Source organism: Schistocerca serialis, chromosome 2 (assembly GCF_023864345.2).
Source record: "Schistocerca serialis cubense isolate TAMUIC-IGC-003099 chromosome 2, iqSchSeri2.2, whole genome shotgun sequence".
Classification (NCBI taxonomy): Eukaryota; Metazoa; Arthropoda; class Insecta; order Orthoptera; family Acrididae; genus Schistocerca; species Schistocerca serialis.
Window position 1 is genome coordinate 1122632947 of NC_064639.1, and position 23293 is coordinate 1122656239.

General features: G+C 53.2%; 72 non-coding genes across 72 annotated transcripts; 48 read left to right on the forward strand and 24 right to left on the reverse strand.

Moving 5' to 3' along the window:
• The first annotated feature begins 117 nt into the window (after window positions 1-117).
• Window positions 118-190, forward strand: Trnav-aac (transfer RNA valine (anticodon AAC)). The gene has a single exon. It is a non-coding gene; the product is annotated as a tRNA-Val (tRNA).
• Window positions 191-384: 194 nt separating this feature from the next.
• On the reverse strand, window positions 385-457 carry Trnap-agg (transfer RNA proline (anticodon AGG)). Its single transcript has one exon. It is a non-coding gene; the product is annotated as a tRNA-Pro (tRNA).
• Window positions 458-858: 401 nt separating this feature from the next.
• Window positions 859-931, forward strand: Trnav-cac (transfer RNA valine (anticodon CAC)). Its single transcript has one exon. It is a non-coding gene; the product is annotated as a tRNA-Val (tRNA).
• A 158-nt stretch (window positions 932-1089) lies between these two features.
• Window positions 1090-1162, forward strand: Trnav-aac (transfer RNA valine (anticodon AAC)). Its single transcript has one exon. It is a non-coding gene; the product is annotated as a tRNA-Val (tRNA).
• A 194-nt stretch (window positions 1163-1356) lies between these two features.
• Trnap-agg (transfer RNA proline (anticodon AGG)) lies at window positions 1357-1429 on the reverse strand. Its single transcript has one exon. It is a non-coding gene; the product is annotated as a tRNA-Pro (tRNA).
• Window positions 1430-1830: 401 nt separating this feature from the next.
• On the forward strand, window positions 1831-1903 carry Trnav-cac (transfer RNA valine (anticodon CAC)). The gene has a single exon. It is a non-coding gene; the product is annotated as a tRNA-Val (tRNA).
• Window positions 1904-2061: 158 nt separating this feature from the next.
• On the forward strand, window positions 2062-2134 carry Trnav-aac (transfer RNA valine (anticodon AAC)). Its single transcript has one exon. It is a non-coding gene; the product is annotated as a tRNA-Val (tRNA).
• Window positions 2135-2328: 194 nt separating this feature from the next.
• Trnap-agg (transfer RNA proline (anticodon AGG)) lies at window positions 2329-2400 on the reverse strand. The gene has a single exon. It is a non-coding gene; the product is annotated as a tRNA-Pro (tRNA).
• A 402-nt stretch (window positions 2401-2802) lies between these two features.
• Window positions 2803-2875, forward strand: Trnav-cac (transfer RNA valine (anticodon CAC)). Its single transcript has one exon. It is a non-coding gene; the product is annotated as a tRNA-Val (tRNA).
• Window positions 2876-3033: 158 nt separating this feature from the next.
• Trnav-aac (transfer RNA valine (anticodon AAC)) lies at window positions 3034-3106 on the forward strand. Its single transcript has one exon. It is a non-coding gene; the product is annotated as a tRNA-Val (tRNA).
• Window positions 3107-3300: 194 nt separating this feature from the next.
• Trnap-agg (transfer RNA proline (anticodon AGG)) lies at window positions 3301-3373 on the reverse strand. The gene has a single exon. It is a non-coding gene; the product is annotated as a tRNA-Pro (tRNA).
• Window positions 3374-3774: 401 nt separating this feature from the next.
• Trnav-cac (transfer RNA valine (anticodon CAC)) lies at window positions 3775-3847 on the forward strand. Its single transcript has one exon. It is a non-coding gene; the product is annotated as a tRNA-Val (tRNA).
• Window positions 3848-4005: 158 nt separating this feature from the next.
• Window positions 4006-4078, forward strand: Trnav-aac (transfer RNA valine (anticodon AAC)). The gene has a single exon. It is a non-coding gene; the product is annotated as a tRNA-Val (tRNA).
• Window positions 4079-4272: 194 nt separating this feature from the next.
• Window positions 4273-4345, reverse strand: Trnap-agg (transfer RNA proline (anticodon AGG)). Its single transcript has one exon. It is a non-coding gene; the product is annotated as a tRNA-Pro (tRNA).
• A 401-nt stretch (window positions 4346-4746) lies between these two features.
• On the forward strand, window positions 4747-4819 carry Trnav-cac (transfer RNA valine (anticodon CAC)). Its single transcript has one exon. It is a non-coding gene; the product is annotated as a tRNA-Val (tRNA).
• A 158-nt stretch (window positions 4820-4977) lies between these two features.
• On the forward strand, window positions 4978-5050 carry Trnav-aac (transfer RNA valine (anticodon AAC)). Its single transcript has one exon. It is a non-coding gene; the product is annotated as a tRNA-Val (tRNA).
• A 194-nt stretch (window positions 5051-5244) lies between these two features.
• Window positions 5245-5316, reverse strand: Trnap-agg (transfer RNA proline (anticodon AGG)). Its single transcript has one exon. It is a non-coding gene; the product is annotated as a tRNA-Pro (tRNA).
• Window positions 5317-5718: 402 nt separating this feature from the next.
• On the forward strand, window positions 5719-5791 carry Trnav-cac (transfer RNA valine (anticodon CAC)). The gene has a single exon. It is a non-coding gene; the product is annotated as a tRNA-Val (tRNA).
• Window positions 5792-5949: 158 nt separating this feature from the next.
• Window positions 5950-6022, forward strand: Trnav-aac (transfer RNA valine (anticodon AAC)). The gene has a single exon. It is a non-coding gene; the product is annotated as a tRNA-Val (tRNA).
• Window positions 6023-6216: 194 nt separating this feature from the next.
• Window positions 6217-6289, reverse strand: Trnap-agg (transfer RNA proline (anticodon AGG)). The gene has a single exon. It is a non-coding gene; the product is annotated as a tRNA-Pro (tRNA).
• Window positions 6290-6690: 401 nt separating this feature from the next.
• On the forward strand, window positions 6691-6763 carry Trnav-cac (transfer RNA valine (anticodon CAC)). The gene has a single exon. It is a non-coding gene; the product is annotated as a tRNA-Val (tRNA).
• A 158-nt stretch (window positions 6764-6921) lies between these two features.
• Window positions 6922-6994, forward strand: Trnav-aac (transfer RNA valine (anticodon AAC)). The gene has a single exon. It is a non-coding gene; the product is annotated as a tRNA-Val (tRNA).
• Window positions 6995-7188: 194 nt separating this feature from the next.
• Trnap-agg (transfer RNA proline (anticodon AGG)) lies at window positions 7189-7261 on the reverse strand. Its single transcript has one exon. It is a non-coding gene; the product is annotated as a tRNA-Pro (tRNA).
• Window positions 7262-7662: 401 nt separating this feature from the next.
• Trnav-cac (transfer RNA valine (anticodon CAC)) lies at window positions 7663-7735 on the forward strand. Its single transcript has one exon. It is a non-coding gene; the product is annotated as a tRNA-Val (tRNA).
• Window positions 7736-7893: 158 nt separating this feature from the next.
• Trnav-aac (transfer RNA valine (anticodon AAC)) lies at window positions 7894-7966 on the forward strand. The gene has a single exon. It is a non-coding gene; the product is annotated as a tRNA-Val (tRNA).
• A 194-nt stretch (window positions 7967-8160) lies between these two features.
• On the reverse strand, window positions 8161-8232 carry Trnap-agg (transfer RNA proline (anticodon AGG)). Its single transcript has one exon. It is a non-coding gene; the product is annotated as a tRNA-Pro (tRNA).
• A 402-nt stretch (window positions 8233-8634) lies between these two features.
• Window positions 8635-8707, forward strand: Trnav-cac (transfer RNA valine (anticodon CAC)). The gene has a single exon. It is a non-coding gene; the product is annotated as a tRNA-Val (tRNA).
• Window positions 8708-8865: 158 nt separating this feature from the next.
• Trnav-aac (transfer RNA valine (anticodon AAC)) lies at window positions 8866-8938 on the forward strand. The gene has a single exon. It is a non-coding gene; the product is annotated as a tRNA-Val (tRNA).
• Window positions 8939-9132: 194 nt separating this feature from the next.
• Trnap-agg (transfer RNA proline (anticodon AGG)) lies at window positions 9133-9205 on the reverse strand. Its single transcript has one exon. It is a non-coding gene; the product is annotated as a tRNA-Pro (tRNA).
• A 401-nt stretch (window positions 9206-9606) lies between these two features.
• Window positions 9607-9679, forward strand: Trnav-cac (transfer RNA valine (anticodon CAC)). The gene has a single exon. It is a non-coding gene; the product is annotated as a tRNA-Val (tRNA).
• Window positions 9680-9837: 158 nt separating this feature from the next.
• Trnav-aac (transfer RNA valine (anticodon AAC)) lies at window positions 9838-9910 on the forward strand. Its single transcript has one exon. It is a non-coding gene; the product is annotated as a tRNA-Val (tRNA).
• Window positions 9911-10104: 194 nt separating this feature from the next.
• Trnap-agg (transfer RNA proline (anticodon AGG)) lies at window positions 10105-10176 on the reverse strand. The gene has a single exon. It is a non-coding gene; the product is annotated as a tRNA-Pro (tRNA).
• A 402-nt stretch (window positions 10177-10578) lies between these two features.
• Trnav-cac (transfer RNA valine (anticodon CAC)) lies at window positions 10579-10651 on the forward strand. Its single transcript has one exon. It is a non-coding gene; the product is annotated as a tRNA-Val (tRNA).
• Window positions 10652-10808: 157 nt separating this feature from the next.
• Trnav-aac (transfer RNA valine (anticodon AAC)) lies at window positions 10809-10881 on the forward strand. Its single transcript has one exon. It is a non-coding gene; the product is annotated as a tRNA-Val (tRNA).
• A 194-nt stretch (window positions 10882-11075) lies between these two features.
• Window positions 11076-11147, reverse strand: Trnap-agg (transfer RNA proline (anticodon AGG)). Its single transcript has one exon. It is a non-coding gene; the product is annotated as a tRNA-Pro (tRNA).
• A 402-nt stretch (window positions 11148-11549) lies between these two features.
• On the forward strand, window positions 11550-11622 carry Trnav-cac (transfer RNA valine (anticodon CAC)). Its single transcript has one exon. It is a non-coding gene; the product is annotated as a tRNA-Val (tRNA).
• Window positions 11623-11779: 157 nt separating this feature from the next.
• Window positions 11780-11852, forward strand: Trnav-aac (transfer RNA valine (anticodon AAC)). Its single transcript has one exon. It is a non-coding gene; the product is annotated as a tRNA-Val (tRNA).
• A 194-nt stretch (window positions 11853-12046) lies between these two features.
• Window positions 12047-12118, reverse strand: Trnap-agg (transfer RNA proline (anticodon AGG)). Its single transcript has one exon. It is a non-coding gene; the product is annotated as a tRNA-Pro (tRNA).
• Window positions 12119-12520: 402 nt separating this feature from the next.
• Window positions 12521-12593, forward strand: Trnav-cac (transfer RNA valine (anticodon CAC)). Its single transcript has one exon. It is a non-coding gene; the product is annotated as a tRNA-Val (tRNA).
• A 157-nt stretch (window positions 12594-12750) lies between these two features.
• On the forward strand, window positions 12751-12823 carry Trnav-aac (transfer RNA valine (anticodon AAC)). The gene has a single exon. It is a non-coding gene; the product is annotated as a tRNA-Val (tRNA).
• A 194-nt stretch (window positions 12824-13017) lies between these two features.
• Window positions 13018-13089, reverse strand: Trnap-agg (transfer RNA proline (anticodon AGG)). Its single transcript has one exon. It is a non-coding gene; the product is annotated as a tRNA-Pro (tRNA).
• A 402-nt stretch (window positions 13090-13491) lies between these two features.
• Trnav-cac (transfer RNA valine (anticodon CAC)) lies at window positions 13492-13564 on the forward strand. The gene has a single exon. It is a non-coding gene; the product is annotated as a tRNA-Val (tRNA).
• Window positions 13565-13721: 157 nt separating this feature from the next.
• Trnav-aac (transfer RNA valine (anticodon AAC)) lies at window positions 13722-13794 on the forward strand. Its single transcript has one exon. It is a non-coding gene; the product is annotated as a tRNA-Val (tRNA).
• Window positions 13795-13988: 194 nt separating this feature from the next.
• Window positions 13989-14060, reverse strand: Trnap-agg (transfer RNA proline (anticodon AGG)). The gene has a single exon. It is a non-coding gene; the product is annotated as a tRNA-Pro (tRNA).
• Window positions 14061-14462: 402 nt separating this feature from the next.
• Window positions 14463-14535, forward strand: Trnav-cac (transfer RNA valine (anticodon CAC)). The gene has a single exon. It is a non-coding gene; the product is annotated as a tRNA-Val (tRNA).
• A 157-nt stretch (window positions 14536-14692) lies between these two features.
• On the forward strand, window positions 14693-14765 carry Trnav-aac (transfer RNA valine (anticodon AAC)). The gene has a single exon. It is a non-coding gene; the product is annotated as a tRNA-Val (tRNA).
• A 194-nt stretch (window positions 14766-14959) lies between these two features.
• On the reverse strand, window positions 14960-15031 carry Trnap-agg (transfer RNA proline (anticodon AGG)). Its single transcript has one exon. It is a non-coding gene; the product is annotated as a tRNA-Pro (tRNA).
• Window positions 15032-15433: 402 nt separating this feature from the next.
• Window positions 15434-15506, forward strand: Trnav-cac (transfer RNA valine (anticodon CAC)). Its single transcript has one exon. It is a non-coding gene; the product is annotated as a tRNA-Val (tRNA).
• Window positions 15507-15663: 157 nt separating this feature from the next.
• Trnav-aac (transfer RNA valine (anticodon AAC)) lies at window positions 15664-15736 on the forward strand. The gene has a single exon. It is a non-coding gene; the product is annotated as a tRNA-Val (tRNA).
• A 194-nt stretch (window positions 15737-15930) lies between these two features.
• On the reverse strand, window positions 15931-16002 carry Trnap-agg (transfer RNA proline (anticodon AGG)). Its single transcript has one exon. It is a non-coding gene; the product is annotated as a tRNA-Pro (tRNA).
• Window positions 16003-16404: 402 nt separating this feature from the next.
• On the forward strand, window positions 16405-16477 carry Trnav-cac (transfer RNA valine (anticodon CAC)). The gene has a single exon. It is a non-coding gene; the product is annotated as a tRNA-Val (tRNA).
• A 157-nt stretch (window positions 16478-16634) lies between these two features.
• Trnav-aac (transfer RNA valine (anticodon AAC)) lies at window positions 16635-16707 on the forward strand. The gene has a single exon. It is a non-coding gene; the product is annotated as a tRNA-Val (tRNA).
• A 194-nt stretch (window positions 16708-16901) lies between these two features.
• Window positions 16902-16973, reverse strand: Trnap-agg (transfer RNA proline (anticodon AGG)). Its single transcript has one exon. It is a non-coding gene; the product is annotated as a tRNA-Pro (tRNA).
• Window positions 16974-17375: 402 nt separating this feature from the next.
• On the forward strand, window positions 17376-17448 carry Trnav-cac (transfer RNA valine (anticodon CAC)). Its single transcript has one exon. It is a non-coding gene; the product is annotated as a tRNA-Val (tRNA).
• A 157-nt stretch (window positions 17449-17605) lies between these two features.
• On the forward strand, window positions 17606-17678 carry Trnav-aac (transfer RNA valine (anticodon AAC)). Its single transcript has one exon. It is a non-coding gene; the product is annotated as a tRNA-Val (tRNA).
• Window positions 17679-17872: 194 nt separating this feature from the next.
• Window positions 17873-17944, reverse strand: Trnap-agg (transfer RNA proline (anticodon AGG)). Its single transcript has one exon. It is a non-coding gene; the product is annotated as a tRNA-Pro (tRNA).
• Window positions 17945-18346: 402 nt separating this feature from the next.
• On the forward strand, window positions 18347-18419 carry Trnav-cac (transfer RNA valine (anticodon CAC)). Its single transcript has one exon. It is a non-coding gene; the product is annotated as a tRNA-Val (tRNA).
• A 157-nt stretch (window positions 18420-18576) lies between these two features.
• On the forward strand, window positions 18577-18649 carry Trnav-aac (transfer RNA valine (anticodon AAC)). The gene has a single exon. It is a non-coding gene; the product is annotated as a tRNA-Val (tRNA).
• A 194-nt stretch (window positions 18650-18843) lies between these two features.
• Window positions 18844-18915, reverse strand: Trnap-agg (transfer RNA proline (anticodon AGG)). The gene has a single exon. It is a non-coding gene; the product is annotated as a tRNA-Pro (tRNA).
• A 402-nt stretch (window positions 18916-19317) lies between these two features.
• Trnav-cac (transfer RNA valine (anticodon CAC)) lies at window positions 19318-19390 on the forward strand. Its single transcript has one exon. It is a non-coding gene; the product is annotated as a tRNA-Val (tRNA).
• A 157-nt stretch (window positions 19391-19547) lies between these two features.
• Trnav-aac (transfer RNA valine (anticodon AAC)) lies at window positions 19548-19620 on the forward strand. Its single transcript has one exon. It is a non-coding gene; the product is annotated as a tRNA-Val (tRNA).
• A 194-nt stretch (window positions 19621-19814) lies between these two features.
• Trnap-agg (transfer RNA proline (anticodon AGG)) lies at window positions 19815-19886 on the reverse strand. Its single transcript has one exon. It is a non-coding gene; the product is annotated as a tRNA-Pro (tRNA).
• A 402-nt stretch (window positions 19887-20288) lies between these two features.
• Trnav-cac (transfer RNA valine (anticodon CAC)) lies at window positions 20289-20361 on the forward strand. Its single transcript has one exon. It is a non-coding gene; the product is annotated as a tRNA-Val (tRNA).
• A 157-nt stretch (window positions 20362-20518) lies between these two features.
• On the forward strand, window positions 20519-20591 carry Trnav-aac (transfer RNA valine (anticodon AAC)). Its single transcript has one exon. It is a non-coding gene; the product is annotated as a tRNA-Val (tRNA).
• A 194-nt stretch (window positions 20592-20785) lies between these two features.
• On the reverse strand, window positions 20786-20857 carry Trnap-agg (transfer RNA proline (anticodon AGG)). Its single transcript has one exon. It is a non-coding gene; the product is annotated as a tRNA-Pro (tRNA).
• Window positions 20858-21259: 402 nt separating this feature from the next.
• On the forward strand, window positions 21260-21332 carry Trnav-cac (transfer RNA valine (anticodon CAC)). The gene has a single exon. It is a non-coding gene; the product is annotated as a tRNA-Val (tRNA).
• Window positions 21333-21489: 157 nt separating this feature from the next.
• Trnav-aac (transfer RNA valine (anticodon AAC)) lies at window positions 21490-21562 on the forward strand. Its single transcript has one exon. It is a non-coding gene; the product is annotated as a tRNA-Val (tRNA).
• A 194-nt stretch (window positions 21563-21756) lies between these two features.
• Trnap-agg (transfer RNA proline (anticodon AGG)) lies at window positions 21757-21828 on the reverse strand. The gene has a single exon. It is a non-coding gene; the product is annotated as a tRNA-Pro (tRNA).
• Window positions 21829-22230: 402 nt separating this feature from the next.
• Window positions 22231-22303, forward strand: Trnav-cac (transfer RNA valine (anticodon CAC)). Its single transcript has one exon. It is a non-coding gene; the product is annotated as a tRNA-Val (tRNA).
• Window positions 22304-22460: 157 nt separating this feature from the next.
• Trnav-aac (transfer RNA valine (anticodon AAC)) lies at window positions 22461-22533 on the forward strand. Its single transcript has one exon. It is a non-coding gene; the product is annotated as a tRNA-Val (tRNA).
• Window positions 22534-22727: 194 nt separating this feature from the next.
• Window positions 22728-22799, reverse strand: Trnap-agg (transfer RNA proline (anticodon AGG)). Its single transcript has one exon. It is a non-coding gene; the product is annotated as a tRNA-Pro (tRNA).
• Window positions 22800-23201: 402 nt separating this feature from the next.
• Window positions 23202-23274, forward strand: Trnav-cac (transfer RNA valine (anticodon CAC)). The gene has a single exon. It is a non-coding gene; the product is annotated as a tRNA-Val (tRNA).
• Window positions 23275-23293: the final 19 nt, after the last annotated feature.

Below are 23293 nucleotides of genomic sequence, written 5' to 3' on the forward strand. Positions count from 1 at the left end.
GTCGTGTGTGGATCTGCTGCATGTCTCTTCGTTATGCAAGTACCACATTTATTGAATTTTTTAGTTACGATGGCAACATCACTACAAGTTGTCTGTGAAGTAAGGTGCACACAAGCAGTTTCCGTGGTGTAGCGGTTATCACGTCTGCCTAACACGCAGAAGGTCCCCGGTTAGATCCCGGGCGGAAACACTTTTTCATTACTTTAAGCAAGACGTACTAACATGCATCTGCTACCATCTGTACCCGAAACCCTCGTAATCGCCTTCAGGCGTCGGACCCGAGTGTCAATTGCTCACATCGAATAAGAAATTCATTTGATATTGACGGCGAGCTTTTTGCGCTGACTCAGCCGCTGACGTGCGATCAGTGTGCACAAAACACTAGGACTCGTCCGGGATTTGAACCCGGGACCTCCTGCACCCTAAGCAGGAATCATACCCCTAGACCAACGAGGCCTGTGACACAGCGAATGCCAATTATTCCAGTCCCTCGATGTCGTCCAGGGTGCCCTAGAAGTCTCGTGTACGCTGGCGGGATGGGGGCGGCGCGAATTCCCGCGGTCGGCGGCCTTCCTGGGCTATTGGTACCTTCATGTAGAGCTGCCGCTGGGCTCGCAATGCCTGCTGCTGAGAAAGTGATTGCTTTTGCTGATATGACTTGCAATAACGACTGCGCGAAACGCCGCTATCTCGTTAGGGGTGCTACGGCAGACACCCTCTCGAGCACCCCGAAGACTTCTTGAGCCCTCGGCTGTGATGGGTTCCAGGCTGACAAAAGAACTGTCGTGTGTGCATTCGCGGAAGAGAGAAAGTCTGAGGCAAGTTCGAGTGAACAAGGATGGACTCCTCGGGTCCGTCGTTTCCGTAGTGTAGCGGTTATCACGTCTGCTTCACACGCAGAAGGTCCCCGGTTCGATCCCGGGCGGGAACAGTACTTTCCTGCCTATGTCGTATTGTCCTCCAATGAGCCACGTCGTGTGTGGATCTGCTGCATGTCTCTTCGTTATGCAAGTACCACATTTATTGAATTTTTTAGTTACGATGGCAACATCACTACAAGTTGTCTGTGAAGTAAGGTGCACACAAGCAGTTTCCGTGGTGTAGCGGTTATCACGTCTGCCTAACACGCAGAAGGTCCCCGGTTAGATCCCGGGCGGAAACACTTTTTCATTACTTTAAGCAAGACGTACTAACATGCATCTGCTACCATCTGTACCCGAAACCCTCGTAATCGCCTTCAGGCGTCGGACCCGAGTGTCAATTGCTCACATCGAATAAGAAATTCATTTGATATTGACGGCGAGCTTTTTGCGCTGACTCAGCCGCTGACGTGCGATCAGTGTGCACAAAACACTAGGACTCGTCCGGGATTTGAACCCGGGACCTCCTGCACCCTAAGCAGGAATCATACCCCTAGACCAACGAGGCCTGTGACACAGCGAATGCCAATTATTCCAGTCCCTCGATGTCGTCCAGGGTGCCCTAGAAGTCTCGTGTACGCTGGCGGGATGGGGGCGGCGCGAATTCCCGCGGTCGGCGGCCTTCCTGGGCTATTGGTACCTTCATGTAGAGCTGCCGCTGGGCTCGCAATGCCTGCTGCTGAGAAAGTGATTGCTTTTGCTGATATGACTTGCAATAACGACTGCGCGAAACGCCGCTATCTCGTTAGGGGTGCTACGGCAGACACCCTCTCGAGCACCCCGAAGACTTCTTGAGCCCTCGGCTGTGATGGGTTCCAGGCTGACAAAAGAACTGTCGTGTGTGCATTCGCGGAAGAGAGAAAGTCTGAGGCAAGTTCGAGTGAACAAGGATGGACTCCTCGGGTCCGTCGTTTCCGTAGTGTAGCGGTTATCACGTCTGCTTCACACGCAGAAGGTCCCTGGTTCGATCCCGGGCGGGAACAGTACTTTCCTGCCTATGTCGTATTGTCCTCCAATGAGCCACGTCGTGTGTGGATCTGCTGCATGTCTCTTCGTTATGCAAGTACCACATTTATTGAATTTTTTAGTTACGATGGCAACATCACTACAAGTTGTCTGTGAAGTAAGGTGCACACAAGCAGTTTCCGTGGTGTAGCGGTTATCACGTCTGCCTAACACGCAGAAGGTCCCCGGTTAGATCCCGGGACGAAACACTTTTTCATCACTTTAAGCAAGACGTACTATCATGCATCTGCTACCATCTGTACCCGAAACCCTCGTAATCGCCTTCACGCGTCGGACCCGAGTGTCAATTGCTCACATCGAATAAGAAATTCATTTGATATTGACGGCGAGCTTTTTGCGCTGACTCAGCCACTGACGTGCGATCAGTTTGCACAAAACGCTAGGGCTCGTCCGGGATTTGAACCCGGGACCTCCTGCACCCTAAGCAGGAATCATACCCCTAGACCAACGAGCCCTGTAACCCGGCGAACGCCAATTATTCCAGTCCCTCGATGTCGTCCAGGGTGCCCTGGAAGTCTCGTGTACGCTGGCGGGATGGGGGCGGCGCGAATTCCCGCGGTCTGCGGCCTTCCTGGGCTATTGGTACCTTCATGTAGAGCTGCCGCTGGGCTCGCAATGCCTGCTGCTGAGAAAGTGATTGCTTTTGCTGATATGACTTGCAATAACGACTGCGCGAAACGCCGCTATCTCGTTAGGGGTGCTACGGCAGACACCCTCTCGAGCACCCCGAAGACTTCTTGAGCCCTCGGCTGTGATGGGTTCCAGGCTGACAAAGGAACTGTCGTGTGTGCATTCGCGGACGAGAGAAAGTCTGAGGCAAGTTCGAGTGAACAAGGATGGACTCCTCGGGTCCGTCGTTTCCGTAGTGTAGCGGTTATCACGTCTGCTTCACACGCGGAAGGTCCCCGGTTCGATCCCGGGCGGGAACAGTACTTTCCTGCCTATGTCGTATTGTCCTCCAATGAGCCACGTCGTGTGTGGATCTGCTGCATGTCTCTTCGTTATGCAAGTACCACATTTATTGAATTTTTTAGTTACGATGGCAACATCACTACAAGTTGTCTGTGAAGTAAGGTGCACACAAGCAGTTTCCGTGGTGTAGCGGTTATCACGTCTGCCTAACACGCAGAAGGTCCCCGGTTAGATCCCGGGCGGAAACACTTTTTCATTACTTTAAGCAAGACGTACTAACATGCATCTGCTACCATCTGTACCCGAAACCCTCGTAATCGCCTTCAGGCGTCGGACCCGAGTGTCAATTGCTCACATCGAATAAGAAATTCATTTGATATTGACGGCGAGCTTTTTGCGCTGACTCAGCCGCTGACGTGCGATCAGTGTGCACAAAACACTAGGACTCGTCCGGGATTTGAACCCGGGACCTCCTGCACCCTAAGCAGGAATCATACCCCTAGACCAACGAGGCCTGTGACACAGCGAATGCCAATTATTCCAGTCCCTCGATGTCGTCCAGGGTGCCCTAGAAGTCTCGTGTACGCTGGCGGGATGGGGGCGGCGCGAATTCCCGCGGTCGGCGGCCTTCCTGGGCTATTGGTACCTTCATGTAGAGCTGCCGCTGGGCTCGCAATGCCTGCTGCTGAGAAAGTGATTGCTTTTGCTGATATGACTTGCAATAACGACTGCGCGAAACGCCGCTATCTCGTTAGGGGTGCTACGGCAGACACCCTCTCGAGCACCCCGAAGACTTCTTGAGCCCTCGGCTGTGATGGGTTCCAGGCTGACAAAAGAACTGTCGTGTGTGCATTCGCGGAAGAGAGAAAGTCTGAGGCAAGTTCGAGTGAACAAGGATGGACTCCTCGGGTCCGTCGTTTCCGTAGTGTAGCGGTTATCACGTCTGCTTCACACGCAGAAGGTCCCCGGTTCGATCCCGGGCGGGAACAGTACTTTCCTGCCTATGTCGTATTGTCCTCCAATGAGCCACGTCGTGTGTGGATCTGCTGCATGTCTCTTCGTTATGCAAGTACCACATTTATTGAATTTTTTAGTTACGATGGCAACATCACTACAAGTTGTCTGTGAAGTAAGGTGCACACAAGCAGTTTCCGTGGTGTAGCGGTTATCACGTCTGCCTAACACGCAGAAGGTCCCCGGTTAGATCCCGGGCGGAAACACTTTTTCATTACTTTAAGCAAGACGTACTAACATGCATCTGCTACCATCTGTACCCGAAACCCTCGTAATCGCCTTCAGGCGTCGGACCCGAGTGTCAATTGCTCACATCGAATAAGAAATTCATTTGATATTGACGGCGAGCTTTTTGCGCTGACTCAGCCGCTGACGTGCGATCAGTGTGCACAAAACACTAGGACTCGTCCGGGATTTGAACCCGGGACCTCCTGCACCCTAAGCAGGAATCATACCCCTAGACCAACGAGGCCTGTGACACAGCGAATGCCAATTATTCCAGTCCCTCGATGTCGTCCAGGGTGCCCTAGAAGTCTCGTGTACGCTGGCGGGATGGGGGCGGCGCGAATTCCCGCGGTCGGCGGCCTTCCTGGGCTATTGGTACCTTCATGTAGAGCTGCCGCTGGGCTCGCAATGCCTGCTGCTGAGAAAGTGATTGCTTTTGCTGATATGACTTGCAATAACGACTGCGCGAAACGCCGCTATCTCGTTAGGGGTGCTACGGCAGACACCCTCTCGAGCACCCCGAAGACTTCTTGAGCCCTCGGCTGTGATGGGTTCCAGGCTGACAAAAGAACTGTCGTGTGTGCATTCGCGGAAGAGAGAAAGTCTGAGGCAAGTTCGAGTGAACAAGGATGGACTCCTCGGGTCCGTCGTTTCCGTAGTGTAGCGGTTATCACGTCTGCTTCACACGCAGAAGGTCCCTGGTTCGATCCCGGGCGGGAACAGTACTTTCCTGCCTATGTCGTATTGTCCTCCAATGAGCCACGTCGTGTGTGGATCTGCTGCATGTCTCTTCGTTATGCAAGTACCACATTTATTGAATTTTTTAGTTACGATGGCAACATCACTACAAGTTGTCTGTGAAGTAAGGTGCACACAAGCAGTTTCCGTGGTGTAGCGGTTATCACGTCTGCCTAACACGCAGAAGGTCCCCGGTTAGATCCCGGGACGAAACACTTTTTCATCACTTTAAGCAAGACGTACTATCATGCATCTGCTACCATCTGTACCCGAAACCCTCGTAATCGCCTTCACGCGTCGGACCCGAGTGTCAATTGCTCACATCGAATAAGAAATTCATTTGATATTGACGGCGAGCTTTTTGCGCTGACTCAGCCACTGACGTGCGATCAGTTTGCACAAAACGCTAGGGCTCGTCCGGGATTTGAACCCGGGACCTCCTGCACCCTAAGCAGGAATCATACCCCTAGACCAACGAGCCCTGTAACCCGGCGAACGCCAATTATTCCAGTCCCTCGATGTCGTCCAGGGTGCCCTGGAAGTCTCGTGTACGCTGGCGGGATGGGGGCGGCGCGAATTCCCGCGGTCTGCGGCCTTCCTGGGCTATTGGTACCTTCATGTAGAGCTGCCGCTGGGCTCGCAATGCCTGCTGCTGAGAAAGTGATTGCTTTTGCTGATATGACTTGCAATAACGACTGCGCGAAACGCCGCTATCTCGTTAGGGGTGCTACGGCAGACACCCTCTCGAGCACCCCGAAGACTTCTTGAGCCCTCGGCTGTGATGGGTTCCAGGCTGACAAAGGAACTGTCGTGTGTGCATTCGCGGACGAGAGAAAGTCTGAGGCAAGTTCGAGTGAACAAGGATGGACTCCTCGGGTCCGTCGTTTCCGTAGTGTAGCGGTTATCACGTCTGCTTCACACGCGGAAGGTCCCCGGTTCGATCCCGGGCGGGAACAGTACTTTCCTGCCTATGTCGTATTGTCCTCCAATGAGCCACGTCGTGTGTGGATCTGCTGCATGTCTCTTCGTTATGCAAGTACCACATTTATTGAATTTTTTAGTTACGATGGCAACATCACTACAAGTTGTCTGTGAAGTAAGGTGCACACAAGCAGTTTCCGTGGTGTAGCGGTTATCACGTCTGCCTAACACGCAGAAGGTCCCCGGTTAGATCCCGGGCGGAAACACTTTTTCATTACTTTAAGCAAGACGTACTAACATGCATCTGCTACCATCTGTACCCGAAACCCTCGTAATCGCCTTCAGGCGTCGGACCCGAGTGTCAATTGCTCACATCGAATAAGAAATTCATTTGATATTGACGGCGAGCTTTTTGCGCTGACTCAGCCGCTGACGTGCGATCAGTGTGCACAAAACACTAGGACTCGTCCGGGATTTGAACCCGGGACCTCCTGCACCCTAAGCAGGAATCATACCCCTAGACCAACGAGGCCTGTGACACAGCGAATGCCAATTATTCCAGTCCCTCGATGTCGTCCAGGGTGCCCTAGAAGTCTCGTGTACGCTGGCGGGATGGGGGCGGCGCGAATTCCCGCGGTCGGCGGCCTTCCTGGGCTATTGGTACCTTCATGTAGAGCTGCCGCTGGGCTCGCAATGCCTGCTGCTGAGAAAGTGATTGCTTTTGCTGATATGACTTGCAATAACGACTGCGCGAAACGCCGCTATCTCGTTAGGGGTGCTACGGCAGACACCCTCTCGAGCACCCCGAAGACTTCTTGAGCCCTCGGCTGTGATGGGTTCCAGGCTGACAAAAGAACTGTCGTGTGTGCATTCGCGGAAGAGAGAAAGTCTGAGGCAAGTTCGAGTGAACAAGGATGGACTCCTCGGGTCCGTCGTTTCCGTAGTGTAGCGGTTATCACGTCTGCTTCACACGCAGAAGGTCCCCGGTTCGATCCCGGGCGGGAACAGTACTTTCCTGCCTATGTCGTATTGTCCTCCAATGAGCCACGTCGTGTGTGGATCTGCTGCATGTCTCTTCGTTATGCAAGTACCACATTTATTGAATTTTTTAGTTACGATGGCAACATCACTACAAGTTGTCTGTGAAGTAAGGTGCACACAAGCAGTTTCCGTGGTGTAGCGGTTATCACGTCTGCCTAACACGCAGAAGGTCCCCGGTTAGATCCCGGGCGGAAACACTTTTTCATTACTTTAAGCAAGACGTACTAACATGCATCTGCTACCATCTGTACCCGAAACCCTCGTAATCGCCTTCAGGCGTCGGACCCGAGTGTCAATTGCTCACATCGAATAAGAAATTCATTTGATATTGACGGCGAGCTTTTTGCGCTGACTCAGCCGCTGACGTGCGATCAGTGTGCACAAAACACTAGGACTCGTCCGGGATTTGAACCCGGGACCTCCTGCACCCTAAGCAGGAATCATACCCCTAGACCAACGAGGCCTGTGACACAGCGAATGCCAATTATTCCAGTCCCTCGATGTCGTCCAGGGTGCCCTAGAAGTCTCGTGTACGCTGGCGGGATGGGGGCGGCGCGAATTCCCGCGGTCGGCGGCCTTCCTGGGCTATTGGTACCTTCATGTAGAGCTGCCGCTGGGCTCGCAATGCCTGCTGCTGAGAAAGTGATTGCTTTTGCTGATATGACTTGCAATAACGACTGCGCGAAACGCCGCTATCTCGTTAGGGGTGCTACGGCAGACACCCTCTCGAGCACCCCGAAGACTTCTTGAGCCCTCGGCTGTGATGGGTTCCAGGCTGACAAAAGAACTGTCGTGTGTGCATTCGCGGAAGAGAGAAAGTCTGAGGCAAGTTCGAGTGAACAAGGATGGACTCCTCGGGTCCGTCGTTTCCGTAGTGTAGCGGTTATCACGTCTGCTTCACACGCAGAAGGTCCCTGGTTCGATCCCGGGCGGGAACAGTACTTTCCTGCCTATGTCGTATTGTCCTCCAATGAGCCACGTCGTGTGTGGATCTGCTGCATGTCTCTTCGTTATGCAAGTACCACATTTATTGAATTTTTTAGTTACGATGGCAACATCACTACAAGTTGTCTGTGAAGTAAGGTGCACACAAGCAGTTTCCGTGGTGTAGCGGTTATCACGTCTGCCTAACACGCAGAAGGTCCCCGGTTAGATCCCGGGACGAAACACTTTTTCATCACTTTAAGCAAGACGTACTATCATGCATCTGCTACCATCTGTACCCGAAACCCTCGTAATCGCCTTCACGCGTCGGACCCGAGTGTCAATTGCTCACATCGAATAAGAAATTCATTTGATATTGACGGCGAGCTTTTTGCGCTGACTCAGCCACTGACGTGCGATCAGTTTGCACAAAACGCTAGGGCTCGTCCGGGATTTGAACCCGGGACCTCCTGCACCCTAAGCAGGAATCATACCCCTAGACCAACGAGCCCTGTAACCCGGCGAACGCCAATTATTCCAGTCCCTCGATGTCGTCCAGGGTGCCCTGGAAGTCTCGTGTACGCTGGCGGGATGGGGGCGGCGCGAATTCCCGCGGTCTGCGGCCTTCCTGGGCTATTGGTACCTTCATGTAGAGCTGCCGCTGGGCTCGCAATGCCTGCTGCTGAGAAAGTGATTGCTTTTGCTGATATGACTTGCAATAACGACTGCGCGAAACGCCGCTATCTCGTTAGGGGTGCTACGGCAGACACCCTCTCGAGCACCCCGAAGACTTCTTGAGCCCTCGGCTGTGATGGGTTCCAGGCTGACAAAGGAACTGTCGTGTGTGCATTCGCGGACGAGAGAAAGTCTGAGGCAAGTTCGAGTGAACAAGGATGGACTCCTCGGGTCCGTCGTTTCCGTAGTGTAGCGGTTATCACGTCTGCTTCACACGCGGAAGGTCCCCGGTTCGATCCCGGGCGGGAACAGTACTTTCCTGCCTATGTCGTATTGTCCTCCAATGAGCCACGTCGTGTGTGGATCTGCTGCATGTCTCTTCGTTATGCAAGTACCACATTTATTGAATTTTTTAGTTACGATGGCAACATCACTACAAGTTGTCTGTGAAGTAAGGTGCACACAAGCAGTTTCCGTGGTGTAGCGGTTATCACGTCTGCCTAACACGCAGAAGGTCCCCGGTTAGATCCCGGGCGGAAACACTTTTTCATTACTTTAAGCAAGACGTACTAACATGCATCTGCTACCATCTGTACCCGAAACCCTCGTAATCGCCTTCAGGCGTCGGACCCGAGTGTCAATTGCTCACATCGAATAAGAAATTCATTTGATATTGACGGCGAGCTTTTTGCGCTGACTCAGCCGCTGACGTGCGATCAGTGTGCACAAAACACTAGGACTCGTCCGGGATTTGAACCCGGGACCTCCTGCACCCTAAGCAGGAATCATACCCCTAGACCAACGAGGCCTGTGACACAGCGAATGCCAATTATTCCAGTCCCTCGATGTCGTCCAGGGTGCCCTAGAAGTCTCGTGTACGCTGGCGGGATGGGGGCGGCGCGAATTCCCGCGGTCGGCGGCCTTCCTGGGCTATTGGTACCTTCATGTAGAGCTGCCGCTGGGCTCGCAATGCCTGCTGCTGAGAAAGTGATTGCTTTTGCTGATATGACTTGCAATAACGACTGCGCGAAACGCCGCTATCTCGTTAGGGGTGCTACGGCAGACACCCTCTCGAGCACCCCGAAGACTTCTTGAGCCCTCGGCTGTGATGGGTTCCAGGCTGACAAAAGAACTGTCGTGTGTGCATTCGCGGAAGAGAGAAAGTCTGAGGCAAGTTCGAGTGAACAAGGATGGACTCCTCGGGTCCGTCGTTTCCGTAGTGTAGCGGTTATCACGTCTGCTTCACACGCAGAAGGTCCCCGGTTCGATCCCGGGCGGGAACAGTACTTTCCTGCCTATGTCGTATTGTCCTCCAATGAGCCACGTCGTGTGTGGATCTGCTGCATGTCTCTTCGTTATGCAAGTACCACATTTATTGAATTTTTTAGTTACGATGGCAACATCACTACAAGTTGTCTGTGAAGTAAGGTGCACACAAGCAGTTTCCGTGGTGTAGCGGTTATCACGTCTGCCTAACACGCAGAAGGTCCCCGGTTAGATCCCGGGACGAAACACTTTTTCATCACTTTAAGCAAGACGTACTATCATGCATCTGCTACCATCTGTACCCGAAACCCTCGTAATCGCCTTCACGCGTCGGACCCGAGTGTCAATTGCTCACATCGAATAAGAAATTCATTTGATATTGACGGCGAGCTTTTTGCGCTGACTCAGCCACTGACGTGCGATCAGTTTGCACAAAACGCTAGGGCTCGTCCGGGATTTGAACCCGGGACCTCCTGCACCCTAAGCAGGAATCATACCCCTAGACCAACGAGCCCTGTGACACGGCGAATGTCAATTATTCCAGTCCCTGGATGTCGTCCAGGGTGCCCTGAAAGTCTCGTGTACGCTGGCGGAATGGGGGCGGCGCGAATTCCCGCGGTCGGCGGCCTTCCTGGGCTATTGGTACCTTCATGTAGAGCTGCCGCTGGGCTCGCACTGCCTGCTGCTGAGAAAGTGATTGCTTTTGCTGATATGACTTGCAATAACGACTGCGCGAAACGCCGCTATCTCGTTAGGGGTGCTACGGCAGACACCCTCTCGAGCACCCCGAAGACTTCTTGAGCCCTCGGCTGTGATGGGTTCCAGGCTGACAAAGGAACTGTCGTGTGTGCATTCGCGGACGAGAACAAGTCTGAGGCAAGTTCGAGTGAACAAGGATGGACTCCTCGGGTCCGTCTTTTCCGTAGTGTAGCGGTTATCACGTCTGCTTCACACGCAGAAGGTCCCCGGTTCGATCCCGGGCGGGAACAGTATTTTCCTGCCTATGTCGTATTGTCCTCCAATGAGCCACGTCGTGTGTGGATCTGCTGCATGTCCCTTCGTTTGCAAGTACCACATTTATTGAATTTTTTAGTTACGATGGCAACATCACTATAAGTTGTCTGTGAAGTAAGGTGCACACAAGCAGTTTCCGTGGTGTAGCGGTTATCACGTCTGCCTAACACGCAGAAGGTCCCCGGTTCGATCCCGGGCGGAAACACTTTTTCATCACTTTAAGCAAGACGTACTAACATGCATCTGCTACCATCTGTACCCGAAACTTTCGTAATCGCCTTCACGCGTCGGACCCGAGTGTCAATTGCTCACATCGAATAAGAAATTCATTTGATATTGACGGCGAGCTTTTTGCGCTGACTCAGCCACTGACGTGCGATCAGTTTGCACAATACGCTAGGGCTCGTCCGGGATTTGAACCCGGGACCTCCTGCACCCTAAGCAGGAATCATACCCCTAGACCAACGAGCCCTGTGACACGGCGAATGTCAATTATTCCAGTCCCTGGATGTCGTCCAGGGTGCCCTGAAAGTCTCGTGTACGCTGGCGGAATGGGGGCGGCGCGAATTCCCGCGGTCGGCGGCCTTCCTAGGCTATTGGTACCTTCATGTAGAGCTGCCACTGGGCTCGCACTGCCTTCTGCTGAGAAAGTGATTGCTTTTGCTGATATGACTTGCAATAACGACTGCGCGAAACGCCGCTATCTCGTTAGGGGTGCTACGGCAGACACCCTCTCGAGCACCCCGAAGACTTCTTGAGCCCTCGGCTGTGATGGGTTCCAGGCTGACAAAGGAACTGTCGTGTGTGCATTCGCGGACGAGAGAAAGTCTGAGGCAAGTTCGAGTGAACAAGGATGGACTCCTCGGGTCCGTCTTTTCCGTAGTGTAGCGGTTATCACGTCTGCTTCACACGCAGAAGGTCCCCGGTTCGATCCCGGGCGGGAACAGTATTTTCCTGCCTATGTCGTATTGTCCTCCAATGAGCCACGTCGTGTGTGGATCTGCTGCATGTCCCTTCGTTTGCAAGTACCACATTTATTGAATTTTTTAGTTACGATGGCAACATCACTATAAGTTGTCTGTGAAGTAAGGTGCACACAAGCAGTTTCCGTGGTGTAGCGGTTATCACGTCTGCCTAACACGCAGAAGGTCCCCGGTTCGATCCCGGGCGGAAACACTTTTTCATCACTTTAAGCAAGACGTACTAACATGCATCTGCTACCATCTGTACCCGAAACCTTCGTAATCGCCTTCACGCGTCGGACCCGAGTGTCAATTGCTCACATCGAATAAGAAATTCATTTGATATTGACGGCGAGCTTTTTGCGCTGACTCAGCCACTGACGTGCGATCAGTTTGCACAAAACGCTAGGGCTCGTCCGGGATTTGAACCCGGGACCTCCTGCACCCTAAGCAGGAATCATACCCCTAGACCAACGAGCCCTGTGACACGGCGAATGTCAATTATTCCAGTCCCTGGATGTCGTCCAGGGTGCCCTGAAAGTCTCGTGTACGCTGGCGGAATGGGGGCGGCGCGAATTCCCGCGGTCGGCGGCCTTCCTGGGCTATTGGTACCTTCATGTAGAGCTGCCGCTGGGCTCGCACTGCCTGCTGCTGAGAAAGTGATTGCTTTTGCTGATATGACTTGCAATAACGACTGCGCGAAACGCCGCTATCTCGTTAGGGGTGCTACGGCAGACACCCTCTCGAGCACCCCGAAGACTTCTTGAGCCCTCGGCTGTGATGGGTTCCAGGCTGACAAAGGAACTGTCGTGTGTGCATTCGCGGACGAGAGAAAGTCTGAGGCAAGTTCGAGTGAACAAGGATGGACTCCTCGGGTCCGTCGTTTCCGTAGTGTAGCGGTTATCACGTCTGCTTCACACGCAGAAGTTCCCCGGTTCGATCCCGGGCGGGAACAGTGTTTTCCTGCCTATGTCGTATTGTCCTCCAATGAGCCACGTCGTGTGTGGATCTGCTGCATGTCCCTTCGTTTGCAAGTACCACATTTATTGAATTTTTTAGTTACGATGGCAACATCACTATAAGTTGTCTGTGAAGTAAGGTGCACACAAGCAGTTTCCGTGGTGTAGCGGTTATCACGTCTGCCTAACACGCAGAAGGTCCCCGGTTCGATCCCGGGCGGAAACACTTTTTCATCACTTTAAGCAAGACATACTAACATGCATCTGCTACCATCTGTACCCGAAACCTTCGTAATCGCCTTCACGCGTCGGACCAGAGTGTCAATTGCTCACATCGAATAAGAAATTCATTTGATATTGACGGCGAGCTTTTTGCGCTGACTCAGCCACTGACGTGCGATCAGTTTGCACAAAACGCTAGGGCTCGTCCGGGATTTGAACCCGGGACCTCCTGCACCCTAAGCAGGAATCATACCCCTAGACCAACGAGCCCTGTGACACGGCGAATGTCAATTATTCCAGTCCCTGGATGTCGTCCAGGGTGCCCTGAAAGTCTCGTGTACGCTGGCGGAATGGGGGCGGCGCGAATTCCCGCGGTCGGCGGCCTTCCTGGGCTATTGGTACCTTCATGTAGAGCTGCCGCTGGGCTCGCACTGCCTGCTGCTGAGAAAGTGATTGCTTTTGCTGATATGACTTGCAATAACGACTGCGCGAAACGCCGCTATCTCGTTAGGGGTGCTACGGCAGACACCCTCTCGAGCACCCCGAAGACTTCTTGAGCCCTCGGCTGTGATGGGTTCCAGGCTGACAAAGGAACTGTCGTGTGTGCATTCGCGGACGAGAGAAAGTCTGAGGCAAGTTCGAGTGAACAAGGATGGACTCCTCGGGTCCGTCGTTTCCGTAGTGTAGCGGTTATCACGTCTGCTTCACACGCAGAAGTTCCCCGGTTCGATCCCGGGCGGGAACAGTGTTTTCCTGCCTATGTCGTATTGTCCTCCAATGAGCCACGTCGTGTGTGGATCTGCTGCATGTCCCTTCGTTTGCAAGTACCACATTTATTGAATTTTTTAGTTACGATGGCAACATCACTATAAGTTGTCTGTGAAGTAAGGTGCACACAAGCAGTTTCCGTGGTGTAGCGGTTATCACGTCTGCCTAACACGCAGAAGGTCCCCGGTTCGATCCCGGGCGGAAACACTTTTTCATCACTTTAAGCAAGACATACTAACATGCATCTGCTACCATCTGTACCCGAAACCTTCGTAATCGCCTTCACGCGTCGGACCAGAGTGTCAATTGCTCACATCGAATAAGAAATTCATTTGATATTGACGGCGAGCTTTTTGCGCTGACTCAGCCACTGACGTGCGATCAGTTTGCACAAAACGCTAGGGCTCGTCCGGGATTTGAACCCGGGACCTCCTGCACCCTAAGCAGGAATCATACCCCTAGACCAACGAGCCCTGTGACACGGCGAATGTCAATTATTCCAGTCCCTGGATGTCGTCCAGGGTGCCCTGAAAGTCTCGTGTACGCTGGCGGAATGGGGGCGGCGCGAATTCCCGCGGTCGGCGGCCTTCCTGGGCTATTGGTACCTTCATGTAGAGCTGCCGCTGGGCTCGCACTGCCTGCTGCTGAGAAAGTGATTGCTTTTGCTGATATGACTTGCAATAACGACTGCGCGAAACGCCGCTATCTCGTTAGGGGTGCTACGGCAGACACCCTCTCGAGCACCCCGAAGACTTCTTGAGCCCTCGGCTGTGATGGGTTCCAGGCTGACAAAGGAACTGTCGTGTGTGCATTCGCGGACGAGAACAAGTCTGAGGCAAGTTCGAGTGAACAAGGATGGACTCCTCGGGTACGTCGTTTCCGTAGTGTAGCGGTTATCACGTCTGCTTCACACGCAGAAGGTCCCCGGTTCGATCCCGGGCGGGAACAGTATTTTCCTGCCTATGTCGTATTGTCCTCCAATGAGCCACGTCGTGTGTGGATTTGCTGCATGTCCCTTCGTTTGCAAGTACCACATTTATTGAATTTTTTAGTTACGATGGCAACATCACCATAAGTTGTCTGTGAAGTAAGGTGCACACAAGCAGTTTCCGTGGTGTAGCGGTTATCACGTCTGCCTAACACGCAGAAGGTCCCCGGTTCGATCCCGGGCGGGAACGCATTTTCATCACTTTAAGCAAGACGTACTAACATGCATCTGCTACCATCTGTACCCGAAACCTTCGTAATCGCCTTCACGCGTCGGACCCGAGTGCCAATTGCTCACATCGTATAAGAAATTCATTTGATATTGACGGCGAGCTTTTTGCGCTGACTCAGCCACTGACGTGCGATCAGTTTGCACAAAACGCTAGGGCTCGTCCGGGATTTGAACCCGGGACCTCCTGCACCCTAAGCAGGAATCATACCCCTAGACCAACGAGCCCTGTGACACGGCGAATGCCAATTATTCCAGTCCCTCGATGTCGTCCAGGGTGCCCTGAAAGTCTCGTGTACGCTGGCGGAATGGGGGCGGCGCGAATTCCCGCGGTCGGCGGCCTTCCTGGGCTATTGGTACCTTCATGTAGAGCTGCCGCTGGGCTCGCACTGCCTGCTGCTGAGAAAGTGATTGCTTTTGCTGATATGACTTGCAATAACGACTGCGCGAAGCGCCGCTATCTCGTTAGGGGTGCTACGGCAGACACCCTCTCGAGCACCCCGAAGACTTCTTGAGCCCTCGGCTGTGATGGGTTCCAGGCTGACAAAGGAACTGTCGTGTGTGCATTCGCGGACGAGAACAAGTCTGAGGCAAGTTCGAGTGAACAAGGATGGACTCCTCGGGTACGTCGTTTCCGTAGTGTAGCGGTTATCACGTCTGCTTCACACGCAGAAGGTCCCCGGTTCGATCCCGGGCGGGAACAGTATTTTCCTGCCTATGTCGTATTGTCCTCCAATGAGCCACGTCGTGTGTGGATTTGCTGCATGTCCCTTCGTTTGCAAGTACCACATTTATTGAATTTTTTAGTTACGATGGCAACATCACTATAAGTTGTCTGTGAAGTAAGGTGCACACAAGCAGTTTCCGTGGTGTAGCGGTTATCACGTCTGCCTAACACGAAGAAGGTCCCCGGTTCGATCCCGGGTGGAAACACTTTTTCATCACTTTAAGCAAGACGTACTAACATGCATCTGCTACCATCTGTACCCGAAACCTTCGTAATCGCCTTCACGCGTCGGACCCGAGTGTCAATTGCTCACATCGAATAAGAAATTCATTTGATATTGACGGCGAGCTTTTTGCGCTGACTCAGCCACTGACGTGCGATCAGTTTGCACAAAACGCTAGGGCTCGTCCGGGATTTGAACCCGGGACCTCCTGCACCCTAAGCAGGAATCATACCCCTAGACCAACGAGCCCTGTGACACGGCGAATGCCAATTATTCCAGTCCCTCGATGTCGTCCAGGGTGCCCTGAAAGTCTCGTGTACGCTGGCGGAATGGGGGCGGCGCGAATTCCCGCGGTCGGCGGCCTTCCTGGGCTATTGGTATCTTCATGTAGAGCTGCCGCTGGGCTCGCACTGCCTGCTGCTGAGAAAGTGATTGCTTTTGCTGATATGACTTGCAATAACGACTGCGCGAAGCGCCGCTATCTCGTTAGGGGTGCTACGGCAGACACCCTCTCGAGCACCCCGAAGACTTCTTGAGCCCTCGGCTGTGATGGGTTCCAGGCTGACAAAGGAACTGTCGTGTGTGCATTCGCGGACGAGAGAAAGTCTGAGGCAAGTTCGAGTGAACAAGGATGGACTCCTCGGGTCCGTCGTTTCCGTAGTGTAGCGGTTATCACGTCTGCTTCACACGCAGAAGTTCCCCGGTTCGATCCCGGGCGGGAACAGTGTTTTCCTGCCTATGTCGTATTGTCCTCCAATGAGCCACGTCGTGTGTGGATCTGCTGCATGTCCCTTCGTTTGCAAGTACCACATTTATTGAATTTTTTAGTTACGATGGCAACATCACTATAAGTTGTCTGTGAAGTAAGGTGCACACAAGCAGTTTCCGTGGTGTAGCGGTTATCACGTCTGCCTAACACGCAGAAGGTCCCCGGTTCGATCCCGGGCGGAAACACTTTTTCATCACTTTAAGCAAGACATACTAACATGCATCTGCTACCATCTGTACCCGAAACCTTCGTAATCGCCTTCACGCGTCGGACCAGAGTGTCAATTGCTCACATCGAATAAGAAATTCATTTGATATTGACGGCGAGCTTTTTGCGCTGACTCAGCCACTGACGTGCGATCAGTTTGCACAAAACGCTAGGGCTCGTCCGGGATTTGAACCCGGGACCTCCTGCACCCTAAGCAGGAATCATACCCCTAGACCAACGAGCCCTGTGACACGGCGAATGTCAATTATTCCAGTCCCTGGATGTCGTCCAGGGTGCCCTGAAAGTCTCGTGTACGCTGGCGGAATGGGGGCGGCGCGAATTCCCGCGGTCGGCGGCCTTCCTGGGCTATTGGTACCTTCATGTAGAGCTGCCGCTGGGCTCGCACTGCCTGCTGCTGAGAAAGTGATTGCTTTTGCTGATATGACTTGCAATAACGACTGCGCGAAACGCCGCTATCTCGTTAGGGGTGCTACGGCAGACACCCTCTCGAGCACCCCGAAGACTTCTTGAGCCCTCGGCTGTGATGGGTTCCAGGCTGACAAAGGAACTGTCGTGTGTGCATTCGCGGACGAGAGAAAGTCTGAGGCAAGTTCGAGTGAACAAGGATGGACTCCTCGGGTCCGTCGTTTCCGTAGTGTAGCGGTTATCACGTCTGCTTCACACGCAGAAGTTCCCCGGTTCGATCCCGGGCGGGAACAGTGTTTTCCTGCCTATGTCGTATTGTCCTCCAATGAGCCACGTCGTGTGTGGATCTGCTGCATGTCCCTTCGTTTGCAAGTACCACATTTATTGAATTTTTTAGTTACGATGGCAACATCACTATAAGTTGTCTGTGAAGTAAGGTGCACACAAGCAGTTTCCGTGGTGTAGCGGTTATCACGTCTGCCTAACACGCAGAAGGTCCCCGGTTCGATCCCGGGCGGAAACACTTTTTCATCACTTTAAGCAAGACATACTAACATGCATCTGCTACCATCTGTACCCGAAACCTTCGTAATCGCCTTCACGCGTCGGACCAGAGTGTCAATTGCTCACATCGAATAAGAAATTCATTTGATATTGACGGCGAGCTTTTTGCGCTGACTCAGCCACTGACGTGCGATCAGTTTGCACAAAACGCTAGGGCTCGTCCGGGATTTGAACCCGGGACCTCCTGCACCCTAAGCAGGAATCATACCCCTAGACCAACGAGCCCTGTGACACGGCGAATGTCAATTATTCCAGTCCCTGGATGTCGTCCAGGGTGCCCTGAAAGTCTCGTGTACGCTGGCGGAATGGGGGCGGCGCGAATTCCCGCGGTCGGCGGCCTTCCTGGGCTATTGGTACCTTCATGTAGAGCTGCCGCTGGGCTCGCACTGCCTGCTGCTGAGAAAGTGATTGCTTTTGCTGATATGACTTGCAATAACGACTGCGCGAAACGCCGCTATCTCGTTAGGGGTGCTACGGCAGACACCCTCTCGAGCACCCCGAAGACTTCTTGAGCCCTCGGCTGTGATGGGTTCCAGGCTGACAAAGGAACTGTCGTGTGTGCATTCGCGGACGAGAACAAGTCTGAGGCAAGTTCGAGTGAACAAGGATGGACTCCTCGGGTACGTCGTTTCCGTAGTGTAGCGGTTATCACGTCTGCTTCACACGCAGAAGGTCCCCGGTTCGATCCCGGGCGGGAACAGTATTTTCCTGCCTATGTCGTATTGTCCTCCAATGAGCCACGTCGTGTGTGGATTTGCTGCATGTCCCTTCGTTTGCAAGTACCACATTTATTGAATTTTTTAGTTACGATGGCAACATCACCATAAGTTGTCTGTGAAGTAAGGTGCACACAAGCAGTTTCCGTGGTGTAGCGGTTATCACGTCTGCCTAACACGCAGAAGGTCCCCGGTTCGATCCCGGGCGGGAACGCATTTTCATCACTTTAAGCAAGACGTACTAACATGCATCTGCTACCATCTGTACCCGAAACCTTCGTAATCGCCTTCACGCGTCGGACCCGAGTGCCAATTGCTCACATCGTATAAGAAATTCATTTGATATTGACGGCGAGCTTTTTGCGCTGACTCAGCCACTGACGTGCGATCAGTTTGCACAAAACGCTAGGGCTCGTCCGGGATTTGAACCCGGGACCTCCTGCACCCTAAGCAGGAATCATACCCCTAGACCAACGAGCCCTGTGACACGGCGAATGCCAATTATTCCAGTCCCTCGATGTCGTCCAGGGTGCCCTGAAAGTCTCGTGTACGCTGGCGGAATGGGGGCGGCGCGAATTCCCGCGGTCGGCGGCCTTCCTGGGCTATTGGTACCTTCATGTAGAGCTGCCGCTGGGCTCGCACTGCCTGCTGCTGAGAAAGTGATTGCTTTTGCTGATATGACTTGCAATAACGACTGCGCGAAGCGCCGCTATCTCGTTAGGGGTGCTACGGCAGACACCCTCTCGAGCACCCCGAAGACTTCTTGAGCCCTCGGCTGTGATGGGTTCCAGGCTGACAAAGGAACTGTCGTGTGTGCATTCGCGGACGAGAACAAGTCTGAGGCAAGTTCGAGTGAACAAGGATGGACTCCTCGGGTACGTCGTTTCCGTAGTGTAGCGGTTATCACGTCTGCTTCACACGCAGAAGGTCCCCGGTTCGATCCCGGGCGGGAACAGTATTTTCCTGCCTATGTCGTATTGTCCTCCAATGAGCCACGTCGTGTGTGGATTTGCTGCATGTCCCTTCGTTTGCAAGTACCACATTTATTGAATTTTTTAGTTACGATGGCAACATCACTATAAGTTGTCTGTGAAGTAAGGTGCACACAAGCAGTTTCCGTGGTGTAGCGGTTATCACGTCTGCCTAACACGAAGAAGGTCCCCGGTTCGATCCCGGGTGGAAACACTTTTTCATCACTTTAAGCAAGACGTACTAACATGCATCTGCTACCATCTGTACCCGAAACCTTCGTAATCGCCTTCACGCGTCGGACCCGAGTGTCAATTGCTCACATCGAATAAGAAATTCATTTGATATTGACGGCGAGCTTTTTGCGCTGACTCAGCCACTGACGTGCGATCAGTTTGCACAAAACGCTAGGGCTCGTCCGGGATTTGAACCCGGGACCTCCTGCACCCTAAGCAGGAATCATACCCCTAGACCAACGAGCCCTGTGACACGGCGAATGCCAATTATTCCAGTCCCTCGATGTCGTCCAGGGTGCCCTGAAAGTCTCGTGTACGCTGGCGGAATGGGGGCGGCGCGAATTCCCGCGGTCGGCGGCCTTCCTGGGCTATTGGTATCTTCATGTAGAGCTGCCGCTGGGCTCGCACTGCCTGCTGCTGAGAAAGTGATTGCTTTTGCTGATATGACTTGCAATAACGACTGCGCGAAGCGCCGCTATCTCGTTAGGGGTGCTACGGCAGACACCCTCTCGAGCACCCCGAAGACTTCTTGAGCCCTCGGCTGTGATGGGTTCCAGGCTGACAAAGGAACTGTCGTGTGTGCATTCGCGGACGAGAGAAAGTCTGAGGCAAGTTCGAGTGAACAAGGATGGACTCCTCGGGTCCGTCGTTTCCGTAGTGTAGCGGTTATCACGTCTGCTTCACACGCAGAAGTTCCCCGGTTCGATCCCGGGCGGGAACAGTGTTTTCCTGCCTATGTCGTATTGTCCTCCAATGAGCCACGTCGTGTGTGGATCTGCTGCATGTCCCTTCGTTTGCAAGTACCACATTTATTGAATTTTTTAGTTACGATGGCAACATCACTATAAGTTGTCTGTGAAGTAAGGTGCACACAAGCAGTTTCCGTGGTGTAGCGGTTATCACGTCTGCCTAACACGCAGAAGGTCCCCGGTTCGATCCCGGGCGGAAACACTTTTTCATCACTTTAAGCAAGACATACTAACATGCATCTGCTACCATCTGTACCCGAAACCTTCGTAATCGCCTTCACGCGTCGGACCAGAGTGTCAATTGCTCACATCGAATAAGAAATTCATTTGATATTGACGGCGAGCTTTTTGCGCTGACTCAGCCACTGACGTGCGATCAGTTTGCACAAAACGCTAGGGCTCGTCCGGGATTTGAACCCGGGACCTCCTGCACCCTAAGCAGGAATCATACCCCTAGACCAACGAGCCCTGTGACACGGCGAATGTCAATTATTCCAGTCCCTGGATGTCGTCCAGGGTGCCCTGAAAGTCTCGTGTACGCTGGCGGAATGGGGGCGGCGCGAATTCCCGCGGTCGGCGGCCTTCCTGGGCTATTGGTACCTTCATGTAGAGCTGCCGCTGGGCTCGCACTGCCTGCTGCTGAGAAAGTGATTGCTTTTGCTGATATGACTTGCAATAACGACTGCGCGAAACGCCGCTATCTCGTTAGGGGTGCTACGGCAGACACCCTCTCGAGCACCCCGAAGACTTCTTGAGCCCTCGGCTGTGATGGGTTCCAGGCTGACAAAGGAACTGTCGTGTGTGCATTCGCGGACGAGAGAAAGTCTGAGGCAATTTCGAGTGAACAAGGATGGACTCCTCGGGTCCGTCGTTTCCGTAGTGTAGCGGTTATCACGTCTGCTTCACACGCAGAAGGTCCCCGGTTCGATCCCGGGCGAGAACAGTATTTTCCTGCCTATGTCGTATTGTCCTCCAATGAGCCACGTCGTGTGTGGATCTGCTGCATGTCCCTTCGTTTGCAAGTACCACATTTATTGAATTTTTTAGTTACGATGGCAACATCACTATAAGTTGTCTGTGAAGTAAGGTGCACACAAGCAGTTTCCGTGGTGTAGCGGTTATCACGTCTGCCTAACACGCAGAAGGTCCCCGGTTCGATCCCGGGCGGAAACACTTTTTCATCACTTTAAGCAAGACGTACTAACATGCATCTGCTACCATCTGTACCCGAAACTTTCGTAATCGCCTTCACGCGTCGGACCCGAGTGTCAATTGCTCACATCGAATAAGAAATTCATTTGATATTGACGGCGAGCTTTTTGCGCTGACTCAGCCACTGACGTGCGATCAGTTTGCACAAAACGCTAGGGCTCGTCCGGGATTTGAACCCGGGACCTCCTGCACCCTAAGCAGGAATCATACCCCTAGACCAACGAGCCCTGTGACACGGCGAATGTCAATTATTCCAGTCCCTGGATGTCGTCCAGGGTGCCCTGAAAGTCTCGTGTACGCTGGCGGAATGGGGGCGGCGCGAATTCCCGCGGTCGGCGGCCTTCCTGGGCTATTGGTATCTTCATGTAGAGCTGCCGCTGGGCTCGCACTGCCTGCTGCTGAGAAAGTGATTGCTTTTGCTGATATGACTTGCAATAACGACTGCGCGAAGCGCCGCTATCTCGTTAGGGGTGCTACGGCAGACACCCTCTCGAGCACCCCGAAGACTTCTTGAGCCCTCGGCTGTGATGGGTTCCAGGCTGACAAAGGAACTGTCGTGTGTGCATTCGCGGACGAGAACAAGTCTGAGGCAAGTTCGAGTGAACAAGGATGGACTCCTCGGGTACGTCGTTTCCGTAGTGTAGCGGTTATCACGTCTGCTTCACACGCAGAAGGTCCCCGGTTCGATCCCGGGCGGGAACAGTATTTTCCTGCCTATGTCGTATTGTCCTCCAATGAGCCACGTCGTGTGTGGATTTGCTGCATGTCCCTTCGTTTGCAAGTACCACATTTATTGAATTTTTTAGTTACGATGGCAACATCACTATAAGTTGTCTGTGAAGTAAGGTGCACACAAGCAGTTTCCGTGGTGTAGCGGTTATCACGTCTGCCTAACACGCAGAAGGTCCCCGGTTCGATCCCGGGCGGAAACACATTTTCATCACTTTAAGCAAGACGTACTAACATGCATCTGCTACCATCTGTACCCGAAACCTTCGTAATCGCCTTCACGCGTCGGACCCGAGTGTCAATTGCTCACATCGAATAAGAAATTCATTTGATATTGACGGCGAGCTTTTTGCGCTGACTCAGCCACTGACGTGCGATCAGTTTGCACAAAACGCTAGGGCTCGTCCGGGATTTGAACCCGGCACCTCCTGCACCCTAAGCAGGAATCATACCCCTAGACCAACGAGCCCTGTGACACGGCGAATGTCAATTATTCCAGTCCCTGGATGTCGTCCAGGGTGCCCTGAAAGTCTCGTGTACGCTGGCGGAATGGGGGCGGCGCGAATTCCCGCGGTCGGCGGCCTTCCTGGGCTATTGGTACCTTCATGTAGAGCTGCCGCTGGGCTCGCACTGCCTGCTGCTGAGAAAGTGATTGCTTTTGCTGATATGACTTGCAATAACGACTGCGCGAAGCGCCGCTATCTCGTTAGGGGTGCTACGGCAGACACCCTCTCGAGCACCCCGAAGACTTCTTGAGCCCTCGGCTGTGATGGGTTCCAGGCTGACAAAGGAACTGTCGTGTGTGCATTCGCGGACGAGAACAAGTCTGAGGCAAGTTCGAGTGAACAAGGATGGACTCCTCGGGTACGTCGTTTCCGTAGTGTAGCGGTTATCACGTCTGCTTCACACGCAGAAGGTCCCCGGTTCGATCCCGGGCGGGAACAGTATTTTCCTGCCTATGTC